The sequence below is a fragment of the Canis aureus genome, unplaced genomic scaffold, assembly GCF_053574225.1.
Source record: "Canis aureus isolate CA01 unplaced genomic scaffold, VMU_Caureus_v.1.0 ptg000502l_RagTag, whole genome shotgun sequence".
In the NCBI taxonomy this organism is placed as follows: domain Eukaryota; kingdom Metazoa; phylum Chordata; class Mammalia; order Carnivora; family Canidae; genus Canis; species Canis aureus.
In genome coordinates this window covers 363-13,568 of record NW_027554674.1, presented here as the reverse complement: position 1 = coordinate 13,568, position 13,206 = coordinate 363, and the positions used below count along the sequence as shown (strand labels likewise).

At 35.1% G+C, this 13,206-nt stretch overlaps 1 pseudogene; it reads right to left on the bottom strand.

The window, feature by feature from the left end:
* Positions 1-868: 868 nt before the first annotated feature.
* LOC144310185 (outer dynein arm-docking complex subunit 2 pseudogene) lies at positions 869-10,375 on the bottom strand (annotated as a pseudogene).
* Positions 10,376-13,206: the final 2,831 nt, after the last annotated feature.

The window sequence follows — 13,206 nt, the reverse complement described above, 5'->3', positions numbered from 1 at the left end:
CAGAAAAGTAGCCTTAAGTAATTTAGGAGCCACATAAATATCTTTACATATTGCAAAGCCATTGGCAAATGCCCTTGATTCACTCAATCATGTAGAAAAGCTGGAGGAAACTATGAGTTAAGTAAAAATGTTTTTACGAGTACTTCTCAACTATTGCTTTAGTCCTGGCCTACCTAGACATTATCAATATCAGTTATCCACTGATATTAATCTGGGTTTTGGCAAATCATTTTCCCTGCCCTGCCCCCATTCATGTCTTAAATACATTATATAGGCCATTATTATGTAACATGTGTTTACACATATTATGTTGAGAGTAATGAAAAGGGACTGATACATATTTTAAGTATCTACAATGTACCAAACACTATCCACATCTTTCAAATATGCTTTACCAACCCTGAAGTAATCCTATAGGACAGGTATTAACCTATTTTCCATAGGTTAAGAAAAATAAGGCTCAAAGCTATAATCAACAGCTATACTGTTGGTAAGTAACACAGCCTAGAAATTATAGTCCAACTTTAAAACAAATCCATGTTCTTGATGCCACAGCATACTGCAAGGTGTAAAATGATGGCAAGTCATAATAGCTGCTGGCTACCATGGCCCAGGGGAAAGGGTTGGTACCAGGCAGACCGGCTGCTCCACGAGGACTAACCGTGCTATCCTCAGGGTAATAAGACCTTCCCCTGTGCACACAGGGTAATAAGACCATTCCCCATGCACATTTAAATAATAACGGGAGTTTTTACTACTCTTATTTGAAAAAAAAAAATATATATATATATATACATATATAATCAATTTGGAAGTAGAATATACATTTTTAGGAAAGGAATTAAAAGAATCATTGTAAACACAATACAAAGAGGTTTGTCTTACCTTTAAATATTTCACCAGTTTCTGAATTTGCCAATATTCAGATGACAAATCTGCATTTGCTTCCTGACGACGATCAGGTGGTTCTTCATCTTCCTCATTCTCTGAGGAGCTGTCACTAAGAATTTCCTCAATCTTCTCAGCACTCTTACTAAGAACAGTAACAACCACCACATATAATAAACATATTTATGCTACAAAATGGATGTGGTTATAATCATTAATATTTCAGCAATATGAACATAAGCAATGTATAAGGTACCAATACCTTCTGAGTTCTAAAGATCTTTGCTAAGATCTAAGCAAGGAGATGAATAAATCCCTGTCTCTGTACCAGGTGCAGTTCATTATTATTGCTTTGTATGCAATAATAATAAAGAAAATAGTAAGAAATGAACAAAGGCATTAAGTATATGTCCTATGGCTGTGCTGTACAAAAAGGCAGCCACAAGTCATAGAAGTTAAATATCTTCTGGTTATTTATGTTTATATTTATTTAAATTTATTGATTGAATCATGTTTATATTTATTTATCAAATTGAAATGAAATACAATTAAAATTTCAGTTTTTCAGTCAAAATAGCCACATTTCAAGCTCTCAACACTCACCTACTATACCAGAAGCTTAGATAGAAACCATTTCTATCATCAGGGAGAGTTCAATTGGGCAGCACTGCAAATGCCCACAGGAAGGGTGTCTCTTTTATGAAAGGGAGTACACTTTGTTCCTCACTGCTCTAGAAGCTTCTAACTCAACATCAGGGCCATGGATACCAGCAAGTTCACTCAAGCTTTCATCACCATATCTAATTCATTCTCATTTTCTCTTTCGCTCCATCCTCTCTTCCCTCCAATCCCCCTGTGTGATCTCTTCTCTCAATGTCTTTCCTCATTCTGTTTTGAAGCAAAGGAGAAAGCATATTTCTAATAATTGCACAGAAGTAACTTTCAAGTTTTATTAATTTTTAAAAAGATCTTCTGTTTATTTATTTGAGAGATAGAGCATGAGCAGGGGATAGGTAGAGCAGGTGGGAGAAGCGGACTCCGTGCTGAACAGGGAGCCTGAAGTGGAGCCAGGGCTTGATCCCAGGATTCTGGGATCATGACCTGAGCTGAAGGCAGATGCTTAACTGACTGACTCACCCAAGCGCCCCTGAGTTTTATAAATTTTTAAGATTTTTTTTTTTTTGAAAGGTGCTTTTGCACAGAGAGTCATGCAGAATGATGCTCCTGTGCTGTCTGGGCTGCAGTGGAGTGAAACTGAAATCCTGAACTGAAGTGCCTGTTCCAATTCATCAAGCCACATGATGAGTTTCAGTTTAATGTATTCTCTTGTCCAACAAATGTCAGGAACCTGGTTTGGTTCCAGAGCAAAATCTGGTAGATAAGGCTTACTTAAGAACCAATGTAAATTTAACTCAAAGGTCCCAGATTGAAACATATACTAAATAACCTATATCCTCCAGAGAATCTCTAAATGTACTTTCCCTTAGCCTAGCAAGCTCCTGGAGTTAAGAGCAAGGTGCACTGGGTTGACCCAATCACTCTCGAATCATGTTAAAAAAAAAAAATCAGTACCTCAAAGGAAAGCTGTTCTCTTTTTCCAATGATGAACCCTTTGACATATAACCTTAAATGGCTTTCCCTATTTTATGAGGTTCCCTTCCGGTCCTGTCCCATAGCAACCATACATTTGGGAGGTAAAAATAAGCAAATCTCAATGTTTCACTGACCTATGAACTCCACCTTAAGAAATACTTCTCTACTACATCATTATATCCACTTAAGAAGAGACATAGAGAAGTTCACATTTTTGTCAGAGTAATGGTTGTTGCTTGGATATACTACCCCTTTACCCTTATCTATTACTCTAGAATTCTCTGACTCACTAAATTTTTTTTTGACTCACTAAAATTTGACTTAAAATTGAAACATGTAAGGCCAAACATTTAGTTTAGGAAAGATGAAGTAGATCTTAAGTACATAAAAATCCTGGATATTATATATAAAACAAACACGATAGGACTCTGACAGGTTGAAAGGAGAAGAAAGACTATTTAAGGATCTACAGACTTGAGGAGCAACACAATGGTGAGTTCCTTGGGTTTTTTGTCTCGTGTATTCCAGATTGGGTACTAGAGAAGATAGTGATGCAGAATTATCAGTGGGCACAGGGAAAAAAGCACCTAAGAAAAGCCTGCTCTTTCTACTCAGAGGACCAGAAAAGGAACAGCTTAACAAGATAGAAAACTTTTAGGCAACAGATGATCTATTCTAGTCAACACCACAGAAAACACTGTGGCTCACCCCCACTTCTGCTAACAATGCTAAGAGAAGAGTGTTCTACCTTTATCAGACTACAACAAAACTCCCTAATCCCTGTGTCAGAAGAGACCTAATGGAGAGTCAGAATTTCCACCAACCCCAACCCCACTGACAAATAAACAGAGTCTCTTCCTCTCTGTTACCCACAGAGACCTAGTCAGAGCTTGAACTTCCATTACCAGTTAAAAATGATGAGAAGCCCCTCGCTCACCTCCCCAAGTTGTCAATGAAGGCCTAATTGAAAATTTGTAATTTCCTTCTCTAACCTGAGGAGACAATACACATCTTATTCCACCAATGTGATGTAGGAGGAAACCTGCTAAAACATAAAATTTAAATAAGATTCAGAAAAATTAAGAGAATCATAGAATCTCAAACATTATTAAAACCTAAAAATTACCCATTCTTTTACCATGCTCCAAAAGGTAATAGATAAAAAAGACATTCATGGAAGAAAGGGTTAGAGAGAATGGAGAGAAAGAAAACCAAAACCAAAACAAACAAAAACAATGAACAGAAAAAAATATATATATAATGACAAACTTAAGCCCTAACATAATAATGACATTAAAGGTAAAAGTTCTAAATACACCAATTAAAAGAATTTAACTTACTGTACCAAAAAGAAAAAGAAAAGAGAATCAACCAAATGCTACCTACATGGAACTCATTTCAAATGTAATGATATAATATCATTAGTTTGAAAGAAAAAGAGGAAAAAAACCCACCATGTAAACAATCAAAAGAAAGCAGAAGTGTCTATAAAATAATCTGATTAGGTAGACATCAATAAAAAGAAAATGACAAGGCATATAGAGGAACATTACATAATGACAGAGACATATCAATCCCAAATATGTACACACCAAACAGCAGAGCTGCAAAATGCATAAAGCAAAAATAGAACTAAAATGAGAAACAGAAAAATTATACTTAGAGACATCAATACTACTCTCTCATCAATTTGTGGAACAACTGGACTGAAAATAAGCTAGGATATAAAAGAAATCAACACCACCAAACAATATGATTTAATCCACTTTTATAGAATACTCCAACAGCAGCAGGCTCTACATTCTTTTAAGCACCCAAAGACTCTATACCAAGATAGTGTGACCACACAAAACCTCAACAAATTTAAAAGAACTAAAATTATATAGTGTGTGCTCATTGCCCATAATGAAATCAAACAAAAAAAAATCAATAACAAACAGAAGACGAAAAATCTCCAAGAGTCTGGAAACAAACAAACAAAAAATGCACTTGGGTCCAAGAAGCGAGCCTCAAGGGAAATTAAAAAAAAAAAAAAGCCACACTGAACAGAAATTAAAATGAAAATACAACATATCAAAAACTTTTGTACACAGATAACAGCTAACACAGTGCATAAAGGGAATTATATAGCACTAAATGTTTGCATTGGAAAAGAGAAGTCTCAATTCAATAATCTAAACTTAAGTCTAAAGAAACTAGAAAAAAGAATAAAGTAAACCCAATGCAAACAAAAAAGGAAATACTAAAGAGCAGAAATCAGTAAAATTAAAACAGAAAAACAATTTGAAAAATCAGTAACAAAAAGCTGCTTAAAGAAAAGATCAATAAAATTGACAAAACTCTAGTATAACTGACAAGAAAAAGAAAAGACACAAATACCAGTACCAACAATGAAACATGGGATATCACTACAGATCCTGCAGACAACAAAAGAATAATAAGAGAAAACTATGAACAACTATACACACATAAATTTGACAATCTAGATAAAATGGACCGTTCTTTTAAAGTATAAACTATCACAACTTGCCCAATATGAAACACATAATTTGAATAGCACAATTATTAAGAGAATTTAATTCACAATTAAAAAACCCAAAACAGAAGTCTTTAGACCCAGATAGCTTCACTGTAGAATTTTACCACACAGAAGAACACCAAATTTTATATGATCTCTTCTAGAAAATAGAATAGGAGGGAACTCATTTTACAAAGCCTGATATCAAACCAAAGACAGTGCAAACAAAAACAAAAACCAATACAATACTCTCAAGATTGTGGATGCAAAAATTCTTAACATAATATTAAGCACATGTAATTCAGCTACCTATAAATAGGATGAGTGCACTATGACCAAGTGGGGTTACTACAGAGATGCAAGGCTGATTTGGTATTCAAAAATCAATCAGTGTAATCAACCACACTAACAGCCTATAGAAGAAAAATGACATGATTATACAATTGATGTAGAAAAAAGATTTGACCAAAATGAACACCCAAATGTGAATAAAAATGTTCAGAAAACCAAGAACAGAAGGGACCTTTATCAACTTGATAAAGAATATTTGTACAAAAACCTACACCATCATCATACTTAATGGTGAAAGACTAAATACTTTTCCCTTAAGATTGAGAACAAACAAGGCTATTGTTCACTTTGATCACTGCTGACCAATACAGCACTGGAACTTCCACTTCTAGTTGTAAATCTAAGAAAAAATACACAAGACTTGTATGCTGAAAACCATAAAACATTAGTGAAAGTAATCAAATACTTAAATAAACCGAGATATATAATATTCATGGATTGGAAGAGTCTACATAGTAAAAATATCAATTCTTCCCAAATTAATATAGATATTTAATGTAATTTCCAAGAAAATCATCAGTGATTTTTTTCTGTTGGAGATATAGCAAGATTATTCTAAAATTTATGCAGAAAGGAAAGGAACTAGAATAACTAAAAGCAATTTTTGAAAAAAAAAAAAGTGAGAGAAATCACTTTTCCAGACTTCAAAATTTACTATACAGCTACAGTAATACAGATTGTGTGGTAGTGGTAAGGGGCTAGATGAAAAGAAAAAAATCAGTGGAATAGAACAGATACCCAGAATAGCCCCACATATGTACACCGAACTGATTTTGAAGAAAGATACAAAAGTAATTCAATGGTGGAAAGATAACCTTTTCATTAAATAGTGCTGGAGAAATTGGACCTCCACTTAAAAAAAAACAAAGCAAACAAAAAAACAACAACAACTAAATCTTGACCAAAGTCTCACACTAAAAATAAGAAAAAGGCCATAGGCTTTATAATGTAAAACTATAAACATTTTTAGAAAAAATAGGTGATAATCTTAAGGACCAAGGGCTTCATGAGGACTTCTTAGACATGACATCAAAAATACAACCCATACAGGAACCTGGGTAGCTCAGTCAGTTGAGCATCCGTCTCTTGGTTTGGGCCCAGGTCACAATCTCAGGGATGTAAGATTGAGCCCTGCACAGGGTCTGCCTGCTTGAGACTCTCTCCCTCTCCCCTTCTCTTCCCCATGCACTCTCTCTCTCTTTATCTCTAAAATAAACATATTAAAAATAAAAACAAAACAACCCATAAAAGAAAACATTGATAAATTGAACCTCATCAATAGTAAAACGTTATTCTATGAGAGAGACTCTATAAAAAGGATGAGAAAACAACTTACAGGGAGAAGGAAATATTTGCATACTACATATTCAATCAAGGATATCCAGAATAAAGAACTCTCGAAACTCAACATTTAAAAAGTGATCTGATTAGAACATAAAAAACAAAAGACAAAGAGACATTTCACTAGAGAATATATATGGATGGCAATAAGCCCATGAAAAGATGTTCAACATCACTAGCCATTAGGGAAATGCTAAGACCATGATGAAATAATACTATACATCTTGTAGAATAGCTCAAAACCAAAACCAAAAAAAAGGTTTGGATGCAAAGGCAAGGATGAGGATAAACTCAGTTTCCCCTAAGTGTTTGATGGGAACTAAATGGTACAGCCAGTCTGGAAAAGTTAGATAGTTTCTTAAAAAGCTACACAATTATTATGTGTCAGCAATTGGGCATTTATCTTAGAGAAATGAAAACTTCATCCATATAAAAGCCTTTATATGATTGTTCATAGCATCTTTATTTTTAATATCCAAAAGCTGCAAACAATGAAAATGCTCCCAATAGGTGAATAATTAAATAAATGATGGTACAACCACACCATGGAATGCTACTCAGCAAAAATAATAAATAAATAAATAAATAAATAAATAAATAAATAAATAAATAAATAAATAAAATAAAATAAATAAAAAAAAAACGATTGCACTATGAACATATGCAACAACTTAGATGGATCTTAGGGGTATTATAGTGATGAAAACAAAGTCAATATCAAAAGTGTATAATTCCATTTACATGATATTCCCAAAATGATAAAATTATAGAAGTGGATAACAGGTTAATGGTTGCCGGGAGTTAGGATTATAGGGAAGAGGTGTGGGCATAACTATAAAGAGGTGGCAAGAGTGGCTTCCCAGTGGTGATGGAACCCTTCCACACACTGACTGACATGGTCATCACACACATCTACATGGAATAAAGTGATAGAAAATGATACATGCACATTATATCAATATCAGTCTCCTGGTTTCAGTGCTGTAGGATAGTTATGCAAGATGCAACCACTGGGAGAAGCTAGGTGAAGGGTATGAGATTCCTCTGTACTATATTTGCAGCATTCTGTGAATCTGTAATTAATTCAAAATAAAAAGTTTTAAAAATAGTCAAATAAATCAAATAATTTATTATGTTGAACCCAAGAATATAGGATTAATGTAGTAGGGTGTCTTAAAGTTTCTTCTTTTTCTGTGTGCACAAACTTTATAATGTGAAATGTCTGCATTTCTTCCCACTACTACCCCAAACTTACTAACAAAAGTAGCTGACCCTCCTCCACATATGCCGCTTTTGTTGTCAAAATGAAAATGGAGTCAGAAGTTTACTAGCCTTCTATTGATGGCTGTTTTTTAAAATATTTTATTTATTTATTCATGAGACACAGAAAGAGAGAGAGAGGCAGAGACATAGGCAGTGGAAGAAGCAGGCTCCATGCAGGGAGCCCGATGTGGGACTAGATCCCGGGACTCCAGGATCACACCCTGGGCCGAAGGCGGCGCTAAACCGCTGAGCCACCCGCGCTGCCCTGATGGCTGTTTTAATGAGAAATAACATCTATCACTTTAGGATTGGCAGTGCCACCAGTGATGAGTAAAATGAGGCTCAGGAAGATGACTTACCCTTGCTATGATAGGATTGTTCAAAAGTAAGAGATCAGCAAAGAGCCCAGTTCTCCTATCACTCAACTCATGGCAATTAGCATTAAATTCATTTGTTTACAGAGAGTTAACTAGTACCAATAGATGCCTGTGTTTCAAGGAACTCTTCACTAAAAGGATATCTTGCAAATATATTCAAAGAAATTCAGTATTATCATTTTTATAACTAGTCAATACTAGTTGGTCCAAGGGTCCAGTAGAGGACCCCGATGTAATGATAAGAACACCAGAAATTTGCATGCTATCTAGCCCACTGGGTAAAGGGTGGCTTTAAAGGATGGTTCCTTTTAATAGATACGTACCGAACTAACTGTGCTCTTCCAGGTGAAACAGGTGGTCCTGACCTTTCAAGTCTTCCTCTATGTTTTTTCTCTTGAGTGTCTCTTAGTAAGCTTTTGTGCCTAAAAATATATTAACATTTTAAAATTAACTTATTGTGGATTGATAGGAAATTAAAAATAGAAATGTACCTAAAGATTTCATCATTTTCATGCACCCGTGTGACATGTTTTCCTAATACAGAAAATAACTGTATGAGTTCCAGCCTCATCTGACACCTGGGATGTCCCTTCAGTCTTTCAGGCACATTTTGGCCAGTATTTCTTTTATAAGGACCAAGTACTAGGAACTGTCACTCTGCAGGCCCCTTCACTCGGAGCCTTCTACTCTGGGCACATCCTGCCCTGGGTGAAAGTTGCCTGGTTACTTCCCTTCCCCACCCGACTCTGCCACAGGGCCTGGATCTGGTTTTCCAGGGATTCCCAGGTTTAGCGTGGTCCTTGGCACATAGTGGGTTTTCATTACATAGTGGCTAGGTAAACTCATAACTGAAAAATGCCAGGACGTGGGAAGAGTGGTATTTTAAGATTCACCTTCCAGCATAACAGAGCAGCCTGTGTATTTGTCATTTTCATACTCCTTCAGATAGGAGTCACAGAGATCAAACACCTCAAAATTGATGAGAATTAGAGGAACAAGAGCATCTCCTTTTTCCCCAGGACTCCTTCCATCTGCTCTCTGGGTTTGCTGGCAACATGTACTCACTCCGTGGTTCTCAGAATCCCTGCAAGTGAGGGTCCCCTGTGACCAGCTGGGAGCCACTTCTTGCTTTACCCAATCGGGGACCGCATGGAACATTAAAAATAGGCTGAAATTTGTAAGCTATATGCTAATTTAAAAAGTGTCCTTGGCATCTCCGACTGCCGGCTTTTATGAAACACAGGGCCTTAATCTGTGCTTAGGTACCTATTTATAGACGTCCTTAAGTGGAACTCGTTTTGTATGTCAGACATTCTTTAAATTAGTGTCTGCTTCACTTAAGCCTGTTAATATTTTGGAGGCTCTAGCCTTTCTGTGGTATTTACTTAAAGTTCTGTTAATAGATAAGATGCTGTCTCTATCAAGATTTCCCTGATTCACTTCACATAATTTTAATCATTCTAAATTCACCTAGCACTTAACTTCTTCAGGTCCCTACCACTGCGTTTACATTGCCCGTGAGATTCCTCCATGTCTTTTATCATCTTTTTCACGTGATATTAGCCCTGACCTACCAATTGAGTCAATGGTGCTCTTGCCTTCCCTTCTGGTGCCCACACATAAGCCGTATTCACGCCAAATACTTCTACTTGGAATATGAAGAGCAGGGAGGGACTGACTTGTATTATGGAGGGACATGTCAACATCTACTCTGGACTTTCTCCCATGACATAAACTAACAACTAGGCAAATGTGGTTACTGAGGATGTATCAGAGAAGCCCTCATGCAAATTTCTACATACTTTTTGAAATCAACAGTGGCCTTCCAGTTTAAAGTTGGCTCTAATCTCTTGGTCATTTGAAACTTCCCGAAGTTAATTTGGTTCTTCTCTAGTATATTCTTGCTTGAAGCAAGAAAAGCTTTAGGAAGGGCGTCTGCTTCTTCCTTCTTAGGTACCTCCTTAGGCTCTTCATTTTCTTTTTTCCATTCTTCAGTGAATCTAATATCCTTTATGTACAAAAAAAACAGTAATTTTTACAATGACATCACTTCTGAATTGTTTTGTGCTATCTGAAAATTAAAAAGTGATAACTTCAGAAAATGAAGTCTCTGATGCCTCTAACTTGTGTTGCTTAGTGACACACACTAGAGAAGGGCCACTTCAGGACTCAGGTCTCTACTGGAGTGACGTTGCCAGAAATGTGATGTTCCTAAGCTCCCCTCCCCACTGCAGCACACACAGATACAACAGCAGGGTTAGACCTACTCACTCCTCACTACTGCCAGACAGATCTAAACTCAAGGGCTGCCTGGGTGGTTCAGTGGTTGAGTGTCTGTCTTTGGCTCAGGGTGTGATCCTGGGGTCCCAGGATTGAGTTCCACATCAGGCTCCCCGCAAGGGGCCTGCTTCTCCCTCTGCCTATGTCTCTGCCTCTCTCTGTGTGTCTTTCATGAATAAATAAAATCTTTTAAAAAAATATCTAAACTCAGATGCTATATTGACTGGGACACATCATGTATAAATTTCTGAAACAAAGGATTAAAAGCATATTTTGCAGTTAGCCAGAGATAAAAGACACATGACAGAGGAAGTCATTATATTTAAAAGACACATGACAGAGGAAGAAATATAATTATTAAAAAAGACTTATCAGAAACAATGCAAGCCAAAGGAAAAGAGAATGACATCTTTAAAATATTTTTTTTAAAAAAGACCTGCCAACCCAAAATTCTAAATAGAGATTAAAAAAAAAAAAAAGCTTTCAAAAATAAGGGCAAAATAAAGACTTTCATAGATGATCAAAACCAGAGAATTCTTGTTCACTTCCGGAAGGCCTGTGCTAAAGAAATGGCGATGAAGTTCTTCATTCAGAAGGAATAACATACCAGAAAGAGGACTATACCACATCTATACAAAGAAATGAAAATCTGTAGAAATGGTAAAAATATAAAAGACTCCTCATATTATTTTTAATCATTCTAAAATGTAATTGATTCTCTAATGTAAAAATAGTATCGTTGTGTTGAGGGGTTAATAGCATACAAAAGTAAAATGCATGACAATAGTGCCAAGGGTAGGGAGAGGCACTGAAGGTTACTGTGGTAAGTTCTTAAAGTCTTTGTGAAATGGTAAGACAGTATTTAAAGGTGGGTAGGATAAATTAGAGATATACATTATGAGCCCTAGGGCAGTCACCATGAAACTTTTAAGAAGCATAACTGACAAAAAGCGTAAATAAAACAATCATTTTTAAAGGCTCAATTAATACAAAAAGGGCAGGAAAAGAGAGAAAAAATAACAAAGAACAAATGAGACAAAAAAGAAACAAGTAGCAAATTAGTAAATTTAAATTCAAATCAATCCCTAGTTACATTAAATAAAAATGATTTAAAACTTCAGTTAAAAGAAACTGGATTGAATTGGATGAAAAAGGTATTTAAAAACCCACTTTCCATACGACCAATAATCAAAAAATGCAGGAATGGTTACATTAAAATCAAACAAAATGGACTTAAAAACAAAATATTATCAGACCTAAAAAGGGAGACACATAATGACAGTCAACACAACTCTTATTGTATATTCACCAAACAACAGAACTTCAAAGTACATTTAGAAAAAAATGTAACTACAAAGAAAAATAGATAAGCCCACAATTATGAGACTTCAAAAACTCCTCTTTCAGTAATCAATAAAATAAGCACACAAAAATTAATAATATAGAGAACTGAGCAATACTATCAATTACATTGACAAAACTGACAATTATAGAACATACTACCCAATGGCAGCAGGACACATACTCCTCTCGAACAAAAAAGAAATCACCAAAATTGACCACATTTTGGTCCATAAAACAAACATCTACAAAGCTAAAAGGACTAAAATCATATGAAAAAAAAAAAAAAAAAAACCTTCTCTTAATTCAATGGAATTAAACCAGAAACCAGTAAAAGAAAGATAACTAGAAAATCTTCAGATATATTAATGTGCCTGAAAACATATCAAAATCTATGGGATGTAGTTCATGTAGTGTTCATATAGAAATTTACAGAATAAAACTTTATAGTAGAAAAAATAAAGGTCTCAAATGAATGGCTAAACTTCCAAATTAAGAGATTAAATAAGAGCAAATTAAACCCAAAAAAATCAGAAGGAAAATAAAATCATCAAGAGCAGAAATCAAATAAAAAGGAAAGCAGCCAAAAAAATCAATGAAACAAATAACTGTTCTTTAAATAAAATCAACCACTTCTTTCCAGATTAATCAAGAATAAAAAGAGAGAAGACTCAAATGATCCATATCAGAATTGAAAGAGCAGTCATCACAAAAGATCTTCCAGACATTAAAGGATAATAATGGAATGCCATACTTGATGCCAATAAATTAGATAAGTTGGATAAAATGTAAGAATTCACTGAAACACACAAACTACCAAGGCTCAAGAAGAAGAAACTGGACTAGCTCTATATCTATTAAAGAAATCAAATTCTCAATATAAAAACATTCCAATAAAGAAAGCTACAGGCACAGATGGCTTCACTGGTGAATTGTATCAAATATTTAAGAAAGGAATAATATCTAATTTGTATGAAGAATTCTAGAAAGAAGAAAAGTAAGTGAATATTTCCCAATTCATTTTCTGAGGCCACATTACCCAGCTACCAACACCAGATAAAGATGTTAAAAAATAACTACTAACCCATACCTTTCATGATTATAGATGCAAATATCCTCAGTAAAATACTATCAAATTTCATCCAGTAATGTCAAATAGGGTAAGACATAATGATGAATTGGGATTTACTCCAGAATTACTCAAAAAAGTCATCAACAGACAAAAGAAGGATAATCGTGCAATCATCTCAAGAA